This window comes from Ammospiza nelsoni, chromosome Z, assembly GCF_027579445.1.
Source record: "Ammospiza nelsoni isolate bAmmNel1 chromosome Z, bAmmNel1.pri, whole genome shotgun sequence".
NCBI lineage: Eukaryota > Metazoa > Chordata > Aves > Passeriformes > Passerellidae > Ammospiza > Ammospiza nelsoni.
The window spans coordinates 77,439,005-77,462,665 of NC_080669.1; the positions used below are offsets into that span (position 1 = coordinate 77,439,005).

Genomic DNA, 23,661 nt, shown 5'->3' on the forward strand with positions numbered 1-23,661 from the left:
CTGACAGCTCCTGCACACCAACATCTCACCTGCAGTTTGGTTGCAGACATTGATTCTAGTGAGGGCAAGGCAGGGTTAATTGCAGTCATGGTGATGGTTTTGGGAAATAACATTTATCTTCTGTGTTGCAACCTACATGGGAGAATATGGTGTTCAGTAAATAGGTGAGCCAAATTAAGGCTGTTCTCAGGAGGTTTTCACATCTGGCACATCCAGAAAACATTCAGACTTACTTTAGCCTACGATCTCTACTATCTGTAATTGAATGCTTAAATCTGTGGTGTGTCTGCCTAAACAGGTGACTAAATTGATTCCCCGTGAAGTATTCAAACCCACTGAGCTGAGAGGAGGACTTCTTTATGTAGCTCTTTTCTGGCACAGACCACATGGATCTTAATGTTTTCTTTATTCATTTGTTTTTCAAAGGAAGATCTCCAAGCTTTCAGAATGTAAACATCCCAGAGATAGAGAACTGAGCCTCCAACTCCAGTTTTTATCTGAATGTCCAACATCAGCAGCTGTACAGATGTAATCAGATTGGGAAATGAGACTGTTTTTCTGGTTTTGACTGTAGTTTTCTTTAGACTGTGTGGTGCCCAACCCTTAAATATGCAGCTTTTGGGGGAACCAGAGCAGGGGAATGATCAGGAAAGTTTTGCTCTTTCTTTTATCTGCATATACATAGCTCAGTTCCTGTTCTTTTTAGGGAAAGATACCCATTCTCTCAATGGAAATGAAGAGGGATGCATAGCCATTTAAAAAACCCAGCCCCAACCCCTACAAAGAAAATCAAAACAAAACCCACAATAAAAAAATCCCTGACCAAAAGTAGCTGGTGCTGTGCATGCTGAGGAGAAGCAGTGTGAGACAGTACAGTAATAAAACCAAAATGGATGATGTGCAGCTTCTTGTATTTTTTCTTAATGCTTTAATTACCCAGCCTGCTAGACCTAAGAAAGATTTGTGATGTTCATAAATGTTTTGACCCAGAGATGGGTCAAAATGCCATTTGGAAAACAAGCACCTTACAATCCTAGCTGGTGTGGCTTTTACTGAAAATATGTCCAGGCTGTACTAGACTGAAATTTATATTTTCCTTTCCTCTGGTTAAGATTGAGAAGAAATCTCCACTGATGCAAAATGTAACCATTTCTTCTTTAGAAGGACCACTAGAAATGAGTAATGGCTCTTATTTCCAGTGGCCTTTGCAACTTTATTGTGGCTGTAGGTGCAAGGTGGCAATTCTGTGCAGAACTGTGTTCCTGCTGCTTCCACTGTATTTAAATGAGTGAACTAGATGTGTTTTATCCTTCTAAGCTTGTATGTTTCTTTGCCAAAGGCAAATTTTCATAGAAGGCAGTTTCTCTAGGATTTTTCCACAAACATGTGCAGCTAAAAATTTGATTAGGCTGTTTCTGAAGGGTATTACCACAATTGTTTTTTCCAATGTTTGAGCTGGAATGCATTTGCATCTGACTCATCCCAAATGTCAGCAGCTAGAGAGAACTGGTTTGAGTTTAGAATTCTGCATCTGAGGCCTGAAGATACTCGGATAGTCTCTTTCTGTCACTAAGGTCACCTCATCCATCATTGCTGTTTGTTCTTTCAATATCTTCTTTGGTGAGGTTGAGAAGTGCTGTCCTTCTCACAGGTGGTAAATTTTTGCTAAAGGGTCCCTCACAGGCACTTATTGGAGCTCCTGAGAGAGAAGTTTCCTGGGAGAAAGGTTTCTAAGACCAAGGTTTGTCTCTAGGACCAACCATCTGCTGGGTGTGGTTGGGTGGTAGAGTCTGCGCACTGAAAAAGTGTGCACAAAGAAAAAATGTGGGATATGACATGAGCAATACAACAGTGGGTGACTCTGTTTCTTTTTGATCAGCTTTCACTTGCTGGAAACTCTTGCTGGACTCCCCTGGTTCTGGTTGTGTCAAAAAAACTGAGTTAAACAACTGTAGGTTAATCTGGTGAGAGAGACTGCTGCATTTCCTTCTATAGGAGAAATTTTATCGAAAGCTAGAAAATTTTTCCTCAGGTTCCAGGGATAGGATGCTGATTGTATGCAAAATAAATGAAGAGGAAAACAGATCCAACATGGCAACAAAAAAGGATTATTGTATTCAGAAGTTTCTTTGAGATGATGAATGCCTAGTTATGTCTGAATGTTCATTCAGAGTAAAAAGCTCAGTCTCTAGGAAGCAGACTCAGTGTCCTTCATCCTTTTGTGCTTTCAGAAAGAAGATTTTGCTGATTTCATGTGTTTATGAGTCGCAGGTACTGGAAAGCTGTATGTATGGGGTTTTTTTATAATTCTGTAATTTGTTACTGAGAATTAGAACAGTTGTGTTAAAGCAGTGTTCTTGGTGAGTTGTTTTTGTTTTGCTTTGTTTTCTTTCTGATTTTGGTTCTTTTGTTTTTAATAGATGCCATTCCATGTCACGTGGTAATCCATTCTGCTATATGCACTTTATTATTGATGGAAGATGCTTTGGAGCAGTAAGCATAGTGTACTTTTCAAATATATCACTCCTGCAAAAGATGGCAGTGTGTGGGAAAAGTGCACAGCAAATTAAAAAAAAAAAAGAAAAAGGTTTTATTGAAGAAATCCGCCTAAACAGCTTTAAGGTTGAGAAATGCCTGCTGCAGTGTTTTTGTTACAAGTAGTATTGAATAAAGGGTGCATGTGGTATGAGATCTTTCAAACACTTGTTCATAAATGCTTTCTGTATTGATTTCTTTCAAGTGTTCACAATGACACTCAATTGTTGCTAATTCAACATTTTCTCATTGCTTACTGTGTTTTGTTTGATGATAACATGTTTGGGTTTTTAGTTTTGGTTTCTTTTTTTCTTCTTTTGGAAACAGACTTGGGTAGTTCTTTTGAGTTTTTCTGTACTCTGAAGTGTGACACACAAAAATTCATGAATTTTTCACAAAGTTAAATTGGCTAATGTTGTAGTACTATCCCGTTTTATATACCAACTGAATACAGAGCGATGAAAATCAGATGTGCTCACTGCTTTAAAAAATTTTGTTATAAAGTATCAGAGAGTTCATTTATTCTTTCTCTGACAACATAAAATCACAAGTTTTTGGATGTTCAGTTCCTGTCAGTTTCCATTGCAGTTTTGATGTAAAAACAAACAACCAAAAAACTGATATGTTATCAGGGCTTGCTTATGAGGTTTTTTGTTAGTGATGTGCCCATGAATTCTATATTGATGTTTAAAGAAATGTTAGTTAAATACTTGCACAGGGCTTGAGAAACTGTTGATTGTATTGGGGAAAAATGGAGTTACTGCAAAAAACTAAAATGGAATGTGCCCCTGTTTTTCTTCTGTTCATTTTATAACTTGGCTGATGAGGAGGATTTTATTCAGAAATAGCCTATAAGTACAGTGCAGTGGTCCAAAATCTGAAACTCAATGCCATATTAGGTATAGCTGCAATAAGCTGCAACTTTGTTGGAATGATTACACAGGGGGACTGGAATTTGGAACATGAACAGGGTTATTAGCACAAAAACGCCATTCTGGTGTTATTTAGTGCTTAATTGTTTGGACAAACTACACTTCATATTAATGGAGTTTCTAACACTCCCTAGTATCTTGCATCACCAGCCTGTGAAGTTGTTGCACTGGCGAAGCAAAACAGACAAAATTTGGACTAAAAATTAATGCTTTTCTCAGCTGAAAACTTACAATTTTGACTAATGGAATCAGTGGAGTAATGGAGAAGAATTTAAGAAGTACCCTGAGAACTCTGTTGTATGCAACTGGTAGTGAAGACCTTGTCACTAAGCCTGTGTACAGTTTTACCCATATTGCTGTTTTAAAACCAGTTAGAATTCCTAAATGGTCAGGAAAGATCCCATTTGTCTAATCAGCATTTCTGCTCCAGGAGCAGACAGAAATTCCAGGCAGACATGGGCTGTGTGGGACACTGCATAAATTCCAGTTTAGCTGCTGTTTGCAGCTGGAAGGCTGGTAGGGAGCCTTAGCTAGGGATAGGAAAGAGGGTTTGAAAGGGATAAATAAACATTAGGTTCTGGCTGCGTTTGCAACTGTCTAGGAAAGGATTCTGCAGGACAATAAGGACCTGCAAGGAAGGCTTTGAGGAGATGTGTTTAGCTCAGTAGTATTTCTGTAGCACTGCAGAAGCCAGACAGAGGAATGATTTTAATCTATGCTGCACCACATAGTACGTAACAGCTTTATTGACATTATATTTTGGAGGAAGAAGGTGTTTGTGTTTTCCACTGACATGAAACTAAGGATTGCCTCCCCTTTTTAATGCAATTGTCCTGCCCCCAGTTGACAAGACCTCTTTAAACCTTGCTCCAAGCACAGGCTATGCTTGCACTGGAAAGCACTGGCAGAGTTCTCTGTGACTGAATTCCCCTTCATCCATGCACATCTTTGAGGAAGGTCAGTTTACATAAAGGTTTTGTATTCTTCTTGGTTGTCGCAGACATTTTTTCATAGAAATCTTTCTTTGAGATTTGTTCATCTTCTGGGAAGCAAAGGCCCCAGAAGAAGAATGTAAACAATTGTTATCAGCTGCTGTGGAATGCAATAGGATGCACCTGTGATTGGTTCATGTTCCATGTTTTTAATTGAGAGCCAATCACAGGGCAAGCTCTCTCTTGTTTTAGATTCTTTTCTATTCTTAGCTTAGCTTAGCAGCCTCTGCAACTTCTCTTCTTATTCTATTTAGTATAGTTATAATGTATTATATATCATATATCAATAAATCCAGCCTTCTGATCAAGAAACAAGATTCTCGTCTTTCTCTCACCCCAGCGACCTCCTCAGGTCGCAGTAATACTTGGTATCTGAGATAACACTGTTGGGAAACAAAAGCAGACAACTCTCAGATTTCATGTTTCAGTCCTCCAGCAATCTCAGGCAGATGAAAGATTCGTACAGACTCTGGCTGTGTTTTCACAGACTTGCACATCTCTTAAATTAAGAATCTAGCTTTAAGAAGCTGAGTGGTCTGAAGGGGTAGTGTTTCCCAACTTTATCTGCTTTATGGGGTTCCAAACCTTATACTTTGAGAATTGACATAGCATATGTCGCACTGTGTGCTCTGAACTGTACCAAGAGGACACATTTAAGAAGCACCATCTATATGAATTAGTAAAAATAATACAGATTAAATGACATCTTTTTGGGGTTAAGATCTTTTAATGTTTATGCAGTGTAATTTTTACAAACTTCTTTGTCATGTTTTTATTTCATTATAGCTACAATTTGCTGATGAAAATGAGCACTGTAATTCAGCTGTATTGGAATGAGATGAAAGAATGTCTTACAGGACTGCTTTGTGAGGTGTAGGAGTAAACACAGTACAGGGAGGTAGTATTCTTTGGGTAGTGTTAAAAATTTACACAGAGGCATTAGAACCACACAGAGGGTGAACTGTCTGATCCAGTATTTTATTCACTAGCATTGCCACTGTTACTTCAATATTATGAAATCGTCATCAAAAGGAAATAAATGAAAATAATAAATTCATAAAACCTACATTAAAAGCAAAAAAGATCAGAAAGCTGTGTGGAAAAAAATTCCACAAAGACATTCATTTACATAAATTAATGAGAATATTTAGATATGTGTTTCTCAATTAAATACTTCTTGTATTTTGCTTCCAGTGCCTTTCATTTGCAGTAACTCCTCACTCATCAAACTAATGTTTCATTAGTTTGATGAATGTGGAGTTAGTGCAAATGATCATAATTTAGAAATTAAACATATTCAGGAATCTCCATCTGTTCCTCGTGTGATGATTAGGATATCTCCATACAGTAGAGAATATTCTCAGTATTACTTGTAAGGGTGCAATGTTATGTACACATGCCAAATTTTATGTAAGTTAAATATGACGTTTTGCCCCAGGTGTGTGAATTTCACACCAAGACAGGCTTGGCAGCACTCAGGTTTTACAGCTGAATAGAGATGGTGTTCACCACTGTGAACTGTGGCAGAAAGAAAGGTGCAGTGGAACACAAATTACTGCAATGGTATCCCAGGTCACTGTAAATGAGATGTATTACAGCGCCCTGCATGGGGTCACTGAAGGTGATGAAATGCAGAAATCTGAAAGAAAGGATTTCTGTGAAAAAATGTCTGCGACAGAGATGTATTGGATGGAATGTGACTCTGTCCCCTTCTCAGCTGGTCCAGACTTACAGGATCAGTGAAGAGGACACTTGCAGAGCATTTCTTTGTGTGCAGACGCTGCAGGGACAGGGAGGGAATCCAAAGGGATAAAATTGACAATGAAAAGCCTCTCCAAAAGCAGTCAATATGTGGCCTCTTTTCCAATGCAGGACATCGGTTTACATGATTAAAGTAATAGTTTCCTTGGTAGTTCTGTAATCATCTGGCAGGTAGCCACAAAATTTTTAGATGTTCCTTGGTTCTGCTGTATAGTATCTTCTGAGTTACTTAAGAACTGCTGCTGAGGACTCTGCAGTCACCTTGCTGCATAATGTGGGCTGTGATGGTTGTTGGGAAGGATGAGAGTTTGACAAGAAAATCACACAGATATGGATGCTTAGCAGAAAGATTTTTAAATGTAAAGTCTGATGAAGGAATAGAGATGGAAGCAAGTTTTGATATAGAAGAAAGGAATTGCTGAGCCAGTCTTCTTGGATAATCAAGAAGGCAAAAGGTATGTTAGTTAGAAGGGGTTTTTATGACTTAGAGCAAAGCATAAACCCACCTCAAACAAGAAGATGTTTCTACCAACCAGAAAGACAGGCAAACAAGTCAGCAAAGTTGCAAGTAGAAAAAAGGTCTCAGAATTTTCCACTGCAAGAAAACTGAAAAACAACTTCTAGCTTAAACTGTAATGTACTAACTTTTAGTGATTGGAGACCAGTAACATGAATATGGTAATTATAGTAGTTATGATAGGCTATAGCTAAGGTATAGATTGGTTCTCCTGTATTAAGATGGTAAGCAAAGAAAACTATATAATGCAATGTAACCAAAACCAAAGGGTCTCCACGCCTGCCTGCACTGCCTGCAGCTGGAGCTGACAGCTGTAGGCACAGGCTCTGTCGCCCATGACCCTGCACTGCTGTAACCTCTTGGATGGAATAAACTGCATTTTGGAGAGCCTCTGGAGTCCTGCATCTCTCATTTAGGCTCTTGCAGATGGTGGCATGAGTTCTTTTCTGTTCACAACCAGTAATCTTTCTTCCATTTCAAACTTAGACTTCTGGCTTGTGTCTCAGCTGGGGATCACTGACCCTCAGAGTGTAGCCTTGAGTCCATTCTCCAGAGTCCAGTTCCCACTCATGGGAATTTACTCAACAAGATTTACAGTGAACTCCCTCAATTTACTGTATAGCATAGTTTAGAAAAAAATCAGAGTGTAAACAGGGTCAGTATTGCACAATGACTCCTTAATGTGGTCGGGATTTGAACTGATTGCGAGTTGTAGCCAGGGAATATATTTCCTTCTCCTTCTGTAGTGCTACACATAAAGACTCTTCATGGTGTTCTTGAGCTCCTTTTTGTTTTATGTCACTGCTGGAAGCTTGGTAATATGGCATAAGAAAAACTGATGTATTTCAACTCTGTCTGTTATTCATTATCACATGTATTGCATCAGAATTGTAAAACAGAAGTCAGACTTGCATAAGTCAGAATAAAAAAGGGACTTCCAGTATTGCATTCTGTCTGTTGCAGATTAAAAGAAATTAGTGTCTTTACCTCAGACAGAGAGCAGGTCCTTCTGATCATGATAGTGACAAAGGTTTTATCAGTGAAGAATAGGGATAGGCAAACATTACTAGTCAATGCCACAAGATTAGAGCTCTTTAATTGAACTGCCCACAGGCAGTCATTGTCTGGGGAGGAAAGCTGTTTCTTTCTAGTTCAAGAAGAAAACACAGTCCATTTCTTGAACCTTCGTGACTTAGTACTCCCCATAGTTTCAAGCAAGTGGGTTTTGGTGCATTGAACTACCAGGAAAGGTTTTCAAACTTTTTATCCTCCTGACTATTGACTGAATCCATTATTAAAAAGAACAAAAAAAATTCATCTTGCGGGAACTTTCTCTATCAAGTCAAATTCTGTCTGGAGTAATCACTGGGTCTTGGTCTGTCTCTTAAATCACACTCTCAGACTTTGAAAGTTTGAGGACATTCCACTTGTGAGGCTCTGTAGTCTGTCAAAAGATCAGAAAAAGACCTTTTTTTCAAAAGATCTTCCTGACAAAACATTCTGCTGTCCTCCAGTGCCACACAGTTGCATGGAAACCATGGGCTTGTCTGTTCACTGCAGGTTGCAATACCCTCACTGGGTTCTTTCCTGGGAACCAGCAGCAGAACTTCACATGAGCTCAAGGGCTTTGTGTAGTAGCTCTTTTTGCTCCCCAGCCCTCTCTGTGGGCTTGACCACTCACAATCCTCCCAGGCTCTGAATTTTCAAAGATGCTTTGGTGTCTCAGTGAGGAAAGGGCTGAGTTCTGCCGTATCGTTTAGCAACATTCAGTGTTAGAAGGAGCAAAGTAAGTGTGGATGAAGGAAGGAAAGAAGACTTTAAGGTTATTTCTTGCACCAACATGACCTAAACATTGCCTTTTCAGAAAGTTGGAAAGTTTCTGGCTTATGTCCAGCTTGACTCACCATCTACCACCCCTCAGCAATTCAGTCTGGAGTCCTGCATAGAGCACTGACCTCAGAAGCATTTGGGGAATACACCAGAGATACAAGGATGCCCAGAATATCTGCTTGAACAGAAAAACAGAGCCTCCATCATGAAGTCCCTCCCACCAGACTCCAGATCTCCGCCACTGACACTTGTCATGAGGTGACATGCCTGAACAGTACCTTTAATCACCCTGATGCATACAACTCCTCTTCTGTGAAGGCTTTCAGAATTTCATCACATCGGGCCATGAGCCCTCAGAATCAGTCCTTGTCCTTCCAAAATATATTATTGAGGTTTAGCTCAGCAGGTGGTTTTAGGTAGTTCTTGGATGGCAGACTCAGAGAGATAGAATTCTGCTGCAGCAGTCTTCCAAGTGAGATGAGCAAAAGCACAAACTTTGTTACTTGGTTCCTTTATAGCCCATGAAAACAAAATACGATGGCAATACCACTGACTTCTCCAACATTTTAACTTGGTTAGTTGTGTCCAAATGGACAACTGAGACATCCAGTGCAGGTGAAAGGGCTGTCAGAAGGATAACTACACCATGGGGCAGTCACAAGAGTACTCACCTGGACACGGAATGAAAATACTGCGGGATATTTTTCAACAGGGTCTTTGAACATAATAAAGTTTTCTGTATGCTCCTCCAAATATTGTAAAACAATGTTTTTCTTTGGTGGTGAATTACAAAAAGTGCCATTTATTAAATGGATGTACTTTTGAAATCCCAGATGTTGGTAGGGGATGCTGTGGTCTAAGTGGATAGGTCTGAACTTGGATAGAAATCTATTAGGAATTATTCCAAAAGTACTTCTCATGTGCATTTCACTATTCCCCTTGCAGATTATTTTTCTGTCTGGGCTTTTCTATTTGAAATCAGTCCATAGGCTTTCCTATTAGAAGTCCCCTTGGAAGCCCTCTTGTGATGAAACCTTTATTCTTTTGCTCCTTGCAGAGATGTCTTGTGTTAATTTTCCAAGGAAAGAGTGTGTTTCATTTGCAGCATAGGGATTGTGAAACGTTTCTGGGAATATGATACTATGTTTGAAAAGTAGTAGATGTTGCAAAATAAGGATGAGAAGGTTTACCCCAGACTTTGTTACAGTTTCGGAGGAAATGAATAGATTGCTATTCTGGAGGGCTGGAAGTGAGGTGGCCTGGATCCGTGAATCTGTGGAAGTACAGGCGCACAAACTTTAATACATAGACAATTGTCTCATTTATAGACAGGCTTTCTGATGTGCTTTTGATTCCTCTGTATATTGTGTATCCGTATATGTTTAACCGATCCTGGACTCTGGCAAGCATTAAAAAAAAAAAAAAAAGAAAAAAGAAAAGGCTTAATTGGTGGCCAGTCTTAGAGATCAATAGGATGCATGTTTTTATAATGAACTGTGCCTTGGCTACCACACAGAGTTTGATGGGTTCCTCAAGTGGCAAAACGTGGCCCATAACATCTTGTAGCTTTGGCTGTAACATGGATTTTTTTTGTTTCTGAGACTCACAGGGAGGTCTGTAAGCCCACATATGCATCCCATTGTGGCAAATGAATGTACATGTTATTGTTTATTGGATTGTTTTTCAAGACATATCTCTATAGGGAGCCTGAACAGTAAAATAAACCTTCCTCATGTGGGGTATTACTCATTTTTACTGTTATTGTTATAAAGAGTAATAATTCACATGGCAGTAGTGCTGTGAATTATTATTAGTGCTGTGTGTCTGAGTCACAGGCCTTGTGGTAGGTTCTGCATAAATATCACCAAAAACTGCTGTGAGACTGTGAGTGTGGAATAAAAGGCAGCAGGATGAGTGCAGGCTGGAAAGGGATGTTTTTCTTTGGAAGATGTTATGTTAGACATACATTTTGATGTTCCAACTTTTCCTCTCAGCAAAAGGAATGAAGTTTTCTGTTTGATTATGAGAGTTTGTTGAGCCTTTCAGTTCAGAAGCTCAGCTTGCAACTGCTGGCAATTCTGTGAGTGGCCCTAAAATGTGCAGATGGTGTGTGTCACTTAGGAAGCAGTGTTTGCTACTGGATATTAATGCCACTAATATTAGTGTTAGAATATTTTGTTTGTTGGCTGTTAGTCCTACAGGTAATTTGGAGTTGTGGGTTTCACTCTATTGTCCAAAACTCCATGTGGATTCCTTATGTAGAAGAATCTGTACTAGTGGATCAGTAATACTGGCTGATACTCTCTGTCTGTCTCTTTTTCATATACAGGCACACTTGCAAGCAGGAGTATGGTATTTCTAAAAGATCTGTGGCAGTAGAAGAAAATAATTTCTCTACATTTTGTGAAGGGCTAGTACATATATGTATTTTTTCAACAAATATTCCATCTGAAGTTCTGCAAATTTGGCTCAACTGGCTTATTTGTGTTTATGCATTATCAGTAATATGAGACAAAGGTCAGAAGGTTTGTTGCAAGTTGAGGATTGATTGTGCTGAGTTCTTTTCTCAGTTCTAGTGTAGCTGTAGAGCACAGTTTCTCAAATCTTCTGTTATTGTAGGGATCCTACTGAGATGCCTGTTGTACTTCTAGTGCTTTGTGTGTTTGTGATTTTAATCTCTGTGTGTATGTGTAATTGTATCTTTCGCTTGTTCCTCATTTGCTTGCTTTCTGCACTACACATTGCTATGGCTGAGAGCTGAACATGGTTTCAAATGCTGGAGCTAGAGCTGATCTTTCACTTCTGCAGCTGTGTTACAGTCTTCCTGAATTAGCAGGATTATTGTTTAAGGACGTCAGACAATCAAATCCCAGCAGCTTCCCTGGAGCCACAGAAGATAAAGGCTGAGACTTGAACTATGGAAAAAACCATGAGAAAAGACTGAAAACTAAGGAGACTGAAAATAAAAGCATCTTACCTTTATATATAATTTTTCTAATGCTTCTCAATGAAAGGTAATCTAAGACTGTGCTAAATTAATGGGATCACATTGTGTGAGGAAGTCAAACATGAGGGTTTGGACAGTTAGGGCAGTGAGTGCACAGGGGAGTCTAGAGCCAAAGGAGGAAGGATCTGAGCAGTGTCTGGGCAGGCGTAGCAGGAGAGTGGCTGCTGTCCTCTCAGCAGCACTGGACAGAGCTGTTGAAACTGTAAAAAGATTCATGTGAGTCTTGATGGTTTGAAGAAAAATAGGCAGAATCCAGAGATCTCTGTCCCAACAACTGGTTTTGGCTGTGGAAGGACAATAGAAAGTGTGACCTGGTCTTGGATTAGGTCATGTAGCTGTTGGAAAACAGCCAGCAGCACTAGGGAAAGAAACCTCCCAAAAGGGGATTTTCAACAGCCAGTTGCACTAAACTAGCCCTGTAATTCTTGTTTGCTCTGGCAGAATCTGTCTTGAAAGTCTTCTCATATCCAATTTGAGTTTGGGACTTTACAGGCTTGTAAGTGCTGCTATGTTCTGAGTACTGAGCATAGAGTATGGTCAAGCATACTTTAAAGTGACAGTAGAAGGGACAGAAACAGTGCATGTGTTTTCATCTGAGCCTTCAGGGGATTATTCATTGCCTTTGGAATCCACATGTGGTTTGTTGTGTGATGTAGGCTGTCAGGTCCATTCCTGCTGCAAATAAATCAATGAGGTGGAGAGCCACAGATGTATTTGTTTATTTTCTGGTTTTCATTGTCATAGAGGAGAAATAAAAAAGGCTGACAGAGAAACTTGAGAAAATCTTGCCTGAATTGTTTTGGAGAGGAATACACACATATGCATGCATGCAGGGGGGGGGAAAAAAAGGCAAAATAAAAGCAAAAAAAAGAGCACCTTTCCCTTCCCTTGTTCAAAAACATGGTTTTTCAATTATAGCATTTCCATTACTGATGATTCACTGGAATTGTCAGGATCTGGCATCATCCTGTAGAAAAAAACTCATTTGAGAATGTGTCTTTCAAAAGGTCACAGTCTCATGTCTCAGTTGAAAAGATTTCTGCAGTAAAATTCTGGTATTTACCTGTGCAACTCCAGCCAATAATGAGAGCAAAATGAATTGCTTATTGTATGTACTGCTTGTCTAAGTTTGAGAGAGAATGATTGTGAAATATTGATGATTCAGTCCAGAATTCCTTCATAAATTTGTTTGTAAACTGTTCTTTGGTTACACAAAAGCCTGTTAGAGGTTTATGAGTCAATTACACCTCTCTTTTAAAGAACTGTTAAGTCCAGTGAAGTTCTGTCAGGACTGCTTATGTACAAATATCTAGTATCTTCTATTTCTTCCAATTGTTACCAAGTTTTTTAATTTTTAGTATTCCTAGATTAGTAAGAGTCATGCTGAATAGTAGCTGAAGATGCTTAGTGTATTTTGTGTTTATGTAAACTTCTTCAGTAAAACATTTGATTTTGCAGAACCATGAGCATGTCTTGAGGAACGTGTATCATTTGCAGACAACATCTCCCTTATCTGTACAAAAAGTATTTTCTTATTCTTTTGCATGTTTCCCTGCATATCACTGTGTCAGTGTCATGTAAAAAGTATTGAAAGTCCTAAGGGAAAAAACAGCTGAATTCTTAGAAAAGCTGAACATCTGTGCCCTTTTTTTTAGGTTTAAAGGGTTCATGGTTTCTGAATTCCTGGGAGGTACATTATGAGGATTTCAAAACATGCCAGTTTTAGAGAGAAAACTTTAACACCCTGTGAACAAAAGAAGACAGTGGAACTTTAACAGAAAGAAAATGAGTCCTTTTATTATTGTAGCAAAATACTTTTCCTCACCTGCTTGGTTCCAAAGAATGTTTTACTGCAATTTTTTTCTCCAGATAAATAGCTCAATTCTTATCTATTTTGGCCTTTTTTTTGGTGCTATGGCATACTGCATTCAAACCTAAAAGGCTGACTGCTGCTTTTAAGACAAAATGAAATGCTTTTATTGCAAGTGTTGTATTTCCAAAACAGGAAAACTAATCTCTTTGCAGATAAAGAATGATTTTGATGTAAGGTCTAATTTTTGTCTGTTTGAAATAAAACTAGTAATTTTTTCAACCGTCAAAACCTGTTTTTTTACAGAAATAGTTTACAAAGAAAAAACCCACACATATCAAAACAGTGTGAAATGAAAATCTTAAATTAATAAGTTTTTGACTGAAACTGTATCCTTTGAAGTCCTGGGTGAGTTGTACAACTAAAACATTTTCTTTTTGCAGGCAGACAAAAGTGTATTTTCCAGGAATGATTTGTGCAATGGAGAATTCTTTTAGAAGTGGTTGCTGCTTGCCTGAGGATCTGAGCCCTATGGCAGTACAAGGTCAGCCCAAAAGCCCAGCCTGCCCCAAAGTTAGTCTGGGACAAGAGGGATTAGTCTGACGTGAGAGAGGTGTGTGCAGGTTCTGCACTGACATCCCTGAGGGGTATCTGAGGCTGGTGTTACAGCTTCAAGGAGATAGAAACCTGGAGCATGAAAGGTACAATAGGGACAAGCCCTTTGCACTCCAGGAAGAATGAAGAAGCACTCAACCAAGAAAGGCTCTTTTCCTATTCAAAAAGCTCCTGCAAAGACAGCATCTGAGCAGCAGATGGAGATTTTCTTCTTGGTGGAGGGTTGTAATTTTCCTGACCCTTGGCTTTGTTGAGTAGGAAGGAAATCATGATCAATAGCAGATTCCCAGCAAGAGGAGTAAGAAAAGGATGGAAAGTAGGAATATCTCCTTGATGTGCAGTCTGTTTTTGAGCTGCAGTTGGTATTTTTGTGTTCAAAAATGAGAGACTAATCTTCCCTACATAAATTTATCCAGCCATTTCTGGTACCTCTCTAAAACATTTCTGATTTCCAGTTTTTTATGGCATCTAGGAGGACTTGAGCAAAGCATTTGATACTGTGCCACCTGACATCCTTGTTTCTAAACTGGAGAGACATGTTTGGGCCAGAACCCAACTGTTTCCAAGGCTGCACCCAGAGCCCCGTGGGCAGCAGGGCAGGGAGGGGATTCTGCCCCTCTGCTCTGCTCTGCTGAGACCCACCTGGAGCCCTGCATCCAGCCCTGGGCTCCCAGCATAAGGGGGATGTGAACCTCCTCTGACTTGGGTGAAAAAATGTTTTGTTTCCTTCCAGCTTGTTTTGAAGCTCCCTACCTTTTTTTACTAGGGCAAAGAGGTAGGAACTCTCCAGACCACCTGTGGCCCATGTTGTCTGTTTTCCAGCCTTTTTAAGTGCTTATTACAACAGCCTTTCTCTGGAAAGTGTTGGACTTGTTGATTTGCTACAAGCTTCAGAAGCACTTTAAAGTATCCATCACCTCAGATACCTTTGACATTTCATCAGATCGCTCTCCCAGCAGAGAGTCCTGGAAATCACCTGAGCTTTTATGCTAGTCTTTGTTTAAGTAGTTTACTAGTTACTGGTTTCGTATCAAATTTGATTTGTTTTTTTACTGAGTATGTCCTGCCAAGGAGTATTTGTTTGTCTTGCAGGCTTTTGCTTTTACTGGAGTGGGCTTTTTGCACAACTTGTATTTCACAGTATAGGTCATCTCTCTGCAGCTCTGAGATAGAAGTTAATTTCCTGCCTGTGAGCTTTAGTGTCTCGTGTGCCCAGGTAAATCTGATGATATATCAGTGTGCACACTGTACCTCTGATATTAGTGGGAATGGATTTCAGTCAGAATTCAGACTTCAAGGAGGACTTTACATCACATTCGGAGCTAACTCTTTTAAAAGCTGTGTGCTTTTAAATGGCCCTGAATCCGGTGCTGAATCAGAACAGCCTCCACCTTTGTTATGTATGAGAGGGAACTGGGATTCATAGATTTGTAAAAAAATTCGTGGTGGTGTGTGCCAGATGCAGTCATGAAAGCACATCACTCTCCCTTCTCAGGCTGCCAAAAATAGCCAGGAAAGTCAAGTGATTTGTGTGTGCTTTGCCCCAGGCCAGAAGGAGTTCAGCACATCTGTGGTGATTGCCAGTTACCATCATGCTGCTTCCCAGAGTGGCACGTGCTGAGCATGAGCTGTGTGCTAGAGACTGCACTTTGTCCTGCAAGTACTGGCTCTCAGTTTGAATCTTGTTTTTATTGTTTCATTTAATTTCTTCTCCCCTCTCCTTCTGCATCCCAGTTCCTGCTTTCAGTCCCTTTCTAAACAGAGACTAGTTTGTGGTGCAGAGTAACCTTTTTGGTGTAACGTGTCAGTCACCACAGCTGCCCTCAGCTGGGACTGAATTTTCCTGTTTTGTAAGGTATTTGGTTTTGATAAGCTCCCCCCCCCTTCCTTCCTCCCCAGGGACAGCACAACAAGCTGCAGCTTGAGTATGGCTTGCAGGCTGTCACAGGGCTGTGCAGAGCAAATGGAGCAGCTGCTTGCACACACCACCCTGTGTGGGATCTCAGCACCTCAGGATGGAGGTGCAGAGAGGTCGAGACCACCCTTGGGGGGCTCGGGAATCCTGGAATGTTGCCAGAAGTGTCTGGTGGCTGGACTTTGATCCTACACAGGAGATGAGACCTGTATGAGGACTGGGAGGAATTCACTGGGTGAATGGTGAAGGGATAAGTTAGTTAAAGTGTAAAACACAGGGTTTAGGATTTTGGTACAGGGGGGTCTAAAGAAGTAAGATGGAGGAATTGGGGCATGTCCTGTTCTTCTTCTTCTTCTTCTTCTTGGCCTCCATCTTCTGTGGTGGTGGTGGCACTTTGGGATTGGTCATTACTAAAAGCGCACCGGTTAATAAGGGTAGAAGGTATTGGGGAAAAATGATAAATATTGTACACTTAACTTTGGGTATAAAGATAAGTGACCGCCCGGGGGCTTCGGGAGTGTGCCCATGGCTGACTTGCTGTGCAGACCTCTGTCGGGCTGAAAGAAAATCTTTTAGATAAACAATTAATAAACACCAAGACCGAGACAAGATCAGAAGTCTCTCTTTGTCCTTTGAAGCGTCGGCTCTTCAAGGCCATCCCTGGGCCTTTCCAGGCCACCTAAACAGCACGGAAAACCTTACAAGTGGCGTCCCTGGACCTAAACAGCCTAAAACAGCAGCAAAAAACTTAGAAGCCTAAACAGCCGAGAAACCGAGCAAATGTCATCCCTGAGCTATCACCGGCCGAGCTATCTCTGTTCATAAATCAGCAAAGAGAAACAGTGAAATTTACAACCCTGGATACAAGGGCAGTGTGTTTCAAGCTGCAGTTGTTGAGCAGAATCCATGACTCCTCATGGATTCATTAGAGTATTCTTCCATGTCACTGTGCAGCTCCTTTGGTACTGGGAAGTCGCCTTCTGGAATGGCACTGGAAACATGGGTGGGAAGTAAAGAAGAGGCTGAGGGCATCAGTACAGGCTGCCTTTAAGGGCACTGTGAAATGACACTGATGTTAAGTGATGGAATCGCCCTTCCATGGCATGGTGAAATTCATTCTTAAGTCCTGTCTGCTGTGACACTTCATGAGTTTGGAAAAAAAAGAGGCAGAATCCTTTTCTTTCAACACACCTATGATGACAAAAGCAGACCTAAAATATCCTGTCTGCTTCTGATACCACTTCTTGGTTTTGGGCTGAACAGAGTGAAGAGAGGAGAAGAGCATCAACAGGTGGCTCAGTCTGATGTTGCCTCACAGACTTAATTTTCATCAAGAAAAATAATTTCTATTGAGAGGAAGAAGTTTGGCTGTGACCTTCCCTTGCTCTGCTCTTGAGAGGAGTAAGGTTCCTGACAGACTTTCATCCCCTGGAAAATGGGATAATTGTGCTTTCTTCCATCCATCTGCACACGTTGTGGCAGCTGTCATCATTTGTATCTCTGCTTTCTGGCTGTTGACTGGGGGTCCTGTAGGTCAGAGTAATACAAACAATACTTGTCAATAGAAACAAAGCCACTTGTCATTTGATCAAATGTTTGCATTTAGTTATTCCCTAATAAAGTTTGAACTCTGCATAATTAACATTGTCATGCTCACTGGCTTGAAATTAGAGTATAAGTGAGCAGGAAGCCAAAACAACTGTGGTGCTTTCTGTCTCTGTGATTAGAGATCATGTCTGCTTTGTGAATCCTCTTGCCTGTCTTTTCATTCTTAATAGAAACCACTGTTTAGGCATGGAACTGTTTAACAATCTGGTTTAAAATCTTCACTCTTCGACATTAGATAGGCTTTAAATCATCAAACGTAACCTGTTTTGCAAACTGTGAAAATGTGCTGGATTCTAAATCAAAGCTTCAAAACTTCTCATTCAATGTGTCAGAGGAGATTTCAAATGCTGAGAAGTACAAAGTATTTTTACATAGTTAATTGGCATTTTCATGAACAGCAGTTTTAATATCAACAAGATAAAAATCCCCAGTTAGTACCATGTAAGCCCCCTGGATACAGTGCTTTCTGAACAAATTTGATTAGAAAAATTAGAATGAGATATTTCAAGAGTATTTTCCATGAAGAAAACAGCTGTGCTCTTTCTTATTCTCCCAAATTGTCTTTGGAGGGATTGGGCAAACTCTTTGTTTTATCTCAGAACAGTAACACTTGCCTCAGTTGTTTTTTGATCCCAAATGAAGTAAAAACTTGATTATCTCACACTCTTGGGACTAAAGTCAAAGGGAGGCTCTTGCTCTTGAAAAGGCAGCGGGGGTTTTTATCACTTTCTTCCCCACTAGTTACCATAAAGCTTCCAAAATAAAAACAGGGGAGGAGGGGAAAGGGCAAAGCATAAATATAGGGAATAGTAAAAAACTCATAAAAGGTATGTTATTGTTCACAAAGAGCATCCTTCAAGCTGGATAGCAAAGCTGATTGATTTTAAAATTTATATTTAGCTTACTATTATATTCACCCTGAGATAGAGCTTGAGACTTTATTACTTTTTCATAGTCCTTGCTTGATGCAGTGCAAGTGTGACCTAGCTGACTTTTGCAGGAGGAAACTCATCTGGGCATATTTAATTCTCAAGGTAACATCTCCAGCTGGCGTAGCTTGCTGTGTGGCTCAGAGCTCAGGCGAGGCACCGTGCACCCAGGCTGTGCTGGTGGGATGTCCCCTCAGAGCCTTTGGACAGAGCAGGCAGCCCAAAGAGCTGTGACCTTGCTCTGAGACCCAGGGCACTCTGCAGCAGTTGGGCAACAAGGAAATACTGACAGAAGGAGCCTGAGATCTGCAGAGTGCCCTGGACTTCAGGCAGTCCTTGGTGGTCTGTCTCAGCTGCAGTGTGAAAATCACACTGGTAAATAGAAGAGGGGTTGAAAGTGTGATTGAGTTAATGAATTTTAATCAACTGTGCCGTGCCATCTACCTGCTGCATGCTCAGGGTGTGGCAAACACACCTTGTTTCAGCTTACTAGAACCAGCGCCAAGTGCTGTGTAAAGTTTATTAAATACTTTATTTGCTCTATTTCAAGACCATAAAAATGTCCAGTTGCTAGTACTCTAGTGGGCAAAAAAGTTTTACCCTGTTGGAATTTAATGGTGTGTCTGAGCTTTAAGTGCAACAAAGAAGGACAGTTTTGGCTTGTGTGGATCCAATGGGATGTATTTCAAAAGGTATAAAGTGAGAATGTGGAAAGGAGCTGGACAATATGAAGTGACTGCTGCTGGGCACAGTTAGAGATGTAGGAACTTCATGTTCTTCATGAACTGCTGGATTTCAGAGCTGCAGAGATGCTACCTAACGAGGCTCAAAGAAATTTAATGGCCAGGCAATTATCATCATTTGTGGATCTTCTGTAATAAGAAAAGAAGATGGGATATTTCTACGATGCAAATATAGCTGCAGCAACAGGGTATGCACAAGTAAATAGGAATAAGATACTTGGACTCTTTATTCTTAAAGGAAATCACAAAATAGAAGAAGTAATAAATGTTTAGGATAGACAGTAAAGATGCTGGTGGAGGATGCCATGACCTGAGTGAAGCATGAACAAGACATCTTGTCTTTTTAAAATTACATGCTCCAAGTTGTACATTTTCAAGTGAGCATGCTGCAGTCTCTACAGAAGATTAATTTCACAAAGAATTTCCTTCAGTAGAAATGAATGTACTTATGCTGTTTCAGATTCTGTATGAGATGCAAAGCTCAGAGTGAGTTCAAGGTCCATAGAAGTGACACCTGATTCAGAATTATTTAATGAACTGTATCTGTGTCATAGCAGAGGGGCAAATGAATGCATATTTTGGATTGTTTGCTTCTCTTACATGTCTTTATAAAAGTGAGGGGCTTTAATGTCTTAGGACTTATTCTAGATAACCTTCATCCAGAAAGAGTGAATAGAAAAAATGAAGTTGAGTGTAGTCACCCTCAAGCTGGTGCTCTAAGCCAGAGGATTGATTCTTTGCCAGGTCTCTCTGAGTGATTGTGCATCTTAAGCAGTTTTATGGTAGCTGATAGACATGGCCCTAGAGACTTGTCTTCTCTCCTTGGCTGAGGATATCCTCCCAGCCAGAAAGACCCTTCTCTCTGAAGTATCCAGAACTGATAGATCCCTTAGGAACCTGGGAACTGGAGGATGTCAGACAATCCTTCCTCTCCAGATTCCTTATTTCCTTCCACAAAAGCCCTTCTAACTGTAAATTTGGCTGTTTTTCCCCCTTATCCTCTGTGTCTGAACTTTCTGAGCTCACATTGTCCGGGACATAACTCTGCACCTCTGGCCAGTTTTCTGTCAGTTCCTAAAATATTATAGCAAGTGTGACAAAAGTATGTAAAATCTTGTGGAATTATAGTATTCTGTTCTTTCACTTACTTTGTCACAAAAAATAAGCTGTTTTTATTTCAAACCAAAGCTATGTTGAACCCAAGGCTATGTTTCAATATCACACTTTCTTCACTAAATTGTGCTAAAAGCATAGATTTTTTTCTGTAGAAGTGTGTTAGAGTTAGAGTGGGTGGTGTTCATAAAAATCTTTCATCAAATTACTCAGTACCTAAAAACCCCAATCTCTTTCTGTTCTGAGCAACATCATGGCAAGTGTTTTTTTTTCTAGCTGTGTCTGAGGATGTAGTGAAAAATCTCATCTGGATGCTAGGTTTTTCTTTTGGCTGAAATAGGAACAGATGAGAAATTCAAAAAGAAAGATCCCTGGGAAAAAAAAAAAAAAGGGACATACAGAAAGGAACTAAGTGATTAGCTAAAATAAATTTAGCATGTGTAATGTTAACAGATCATTTACTTTACCAGTTCTGTTTAGATTATTTGCAGCTGTAGTTCTCTGATAATGCATGTTGCATATGCCACAATTTTTTCTTTAATTCTTGTATTTAAACCTAGTTTCTCTTACCATGTATTACAGTTATAATAAGCACCTGGAGCAAAGTTCCTAAAGATAAAACTCAAATCTTGTCCTCTTCTTTCACGTTGCTTCTAAAAGTTGCTGTATTTTCAGGTTCTGTCACTGTCCTGTTGTCAAAATTCTTGTTTGACTTGTTGTCAGAAATATTGTTTAATTTCATGCAGTTACTCACTGTTCTCACAACAGATGTAATTTTTATGAGCATTATTGTCAACATACGGTTATTGTAACTTTCGACTACAGATTGTTGTTTTTTCCCTTTCCTTTTTCTCCTTACAAACACCCACTAATTCTAGGCCCTCCTGTCTGGTGCAGTATTGCAATTTCATAACCATAGCCAAGAGTAAAGCTGCTCTTTCCCTTCCCACAGGACTCAGCTTCAGCTTCCCATGTGGAACTGATAGAAAAAAACATGCCAGAAAATGTGTTTTGACAAACTTATGAGCTTTTGACTGAAAGAAATATGTGAAAACGATGTGCTTTCCACTGGAAAATGCAGATTCTACTGGAAATCAAAACATTTTGAAACATGGTTGAAAACTTTTGAGTCAGAGGTGTTCCAGGATCATCAGTGTCGTTTTGGCATGTGACATGCAATGTAGGAGACAAGATATGTTCATGGAGCTGTTCGTGTCAAAATAGTGAGGCACATGAGTTAAGAATCCCATGAAGTGATGTAGCAGCACTCCCAAATACAGTACGGTAAACATTTGCAGCCACAGCATGTCAGAATCTGAGGGCAAAGAGTGAGATTTGAAAGAGGGGAGAACAACAGCCTATAAAAAATGCTGTGGTAGATTTGTAGATTTTTCACCTGTAGGCTTTGAGGGAAACACATACCCCCCAAACAAACACACACCTGGACACTCCACCCCTATTTTCTGACCATGACTGTTGCTGTATTACTTGGTAGCTTTACATAAGAAAGTTCAAATGAGGAAAGCTTCTCTGCAGTACTTTTTTTTTTCCTGTGGTGATAACTTAACCCTTTCATTGATGTAAATATGAATGGCTGTTTTCTAATGAGGCTTTCATAACTGCCCTCCTTTGTGTGTTCTGAGGCTGTGTAAATGCACTCAAAAGCAGGTGAAGCTCAGAAAAAGCTTATATTGTATTTACATAGCTTGAAATCTGATGGACTTTAAATGAAAAATTCTTGCTGTTATATTTGTGAGTCAGAAAAGAACAGCTATGAAGATCAAAACTAAAGACGTATTTAATCAGCAAAGGGAATTTTGCCAGTCCTCAGTGCTTTGAAGTAAGTTTAATGCGAAGATTGGTCTTCTTTTTCTTTGGTCTCAGTTAGTCTCAGCATTTAATTTATTGGTGGATAGCCTGTGCAGGGTGAAAGTGCAAATGCAGAGCAAGAGTTCAGTAAGTGCTGGAAGTCTCTGGAAGCTTTTGGAACGCCTCTGTGTGCTGGAAATGGGCTTTTACAGTCCTATTCATATAATGAAGTTTTGCTTTTTTTCCTGCTCCATACAGCTTGGATAGACAGCTGAATTTTAACCTGCAAGCATTGATGGAGGAGCTTGAACTTACCACTGATAGGCTTATTCCACCTTTTATAGGATTGTCCGGCCTTTCTTGTTGCAGATAGACATTGACACAATAATCTGGCAACTATTGCCAATTGCTTTCAAAAATCTGGGTCTGCAAATGAAGATGGCTAGTTCTTCTTCATCCCAGCTGGCTTAAAACCCCACCAAATTAATCATATAATCCAGTCAAAAATTACAAATATCCAGGAAAGATTGAACCCTGTGGAATGAAAAGGAATGGGCAAGGATTTGTGAAGGTGCATTGATTCCCTGAGCAGCATGAGGAAAGCCACATCACAGTTCTCCTGGTATGACCACTGCAGATGCATTCTTGCTGTATGGATTCACTCTTGCCTGAAAGTTTTATCCAATTTGAATGTGGATGCTTCTGTGTCTGGCTCTGGTCCTGTGCCTTGATTTATGATTTAAAAAGAAACATAAGCATTTTTTGGTATGTTGTTTAATAATCAGAAGTCCCAATCTCTTTTTTTCTTAAAAATGAAACAAAACCCATACAGGCAGTAGCTGAAATCCCAGATGAACAAACACATGTGACTATGAGTCCTGAACCTTTGATGCTTTAGGGGTATAAACACAGCTTCAAACCAGCACCAACCTCTGGCTTTAAAGCTTTGACTTCCATTGGAAAGAAAGAGTTTCTGATCTTCAGAGCTGTTAGGTAAACTGTGAAATGACAGTCACAGTTATTTATTTGCACAAGTTTGCTGTGGGATGTACTGGCCCTGTGGCAATATGTGTGGAGGCAGAAGGTACTTTACTGAGCTGCCACTTGTCTCCTTGTATGTAGAGCCCATGGTTATTTTATAGTTTCATAAGAGTGCTTTTCTTCCATTCATATGATTTCTTTCATATCCTTAATCTCATACTGGCTTTCCCAACCATCCAGAGAAACTCTAAGTCTTTGGAATATTTAAAAAGATTTGAAAATTTGTCTGCCATTCCATGTTTGAATACAGCAGCTGCAGGAACAGACTGTTACTCCCTTTTTTCCCTCTTCCAGAATAGGCTAAGAGGGGTCCACTGACCACAGCAAGAAAGTGAAGAGGAAACACAGCCAAGACTGGAATACCCCAGCCTCCTGTCCCATCCCCAGTGTGGTTTGGGTTGTCAGTAGATCCTTTGCTTTTAGATTCAATATTGCTCCGTATATCTTGACATGGAAGGGGCAGTACAGTGGTTTTGCGGTGTTTGCAGTCCCTGCCAAAACGCT

At 40.0% G+C, this 23,661-nt stretch overlaps 1 protein-coding gene across 1 annotated transcript in view; it reads left to right on the forward strand.

Moving 5' to 3' along the window:
- Positions 1-23,661, forward strand: part of ADAMTS12 (ADAM metallopeptidase with thrombospondin type 1 motif 12) — a 145,861-nt gene that overhangs the window by 28,587 nt on the left and 93,613 nt on the right. The window lies entirely within an intron of this gene.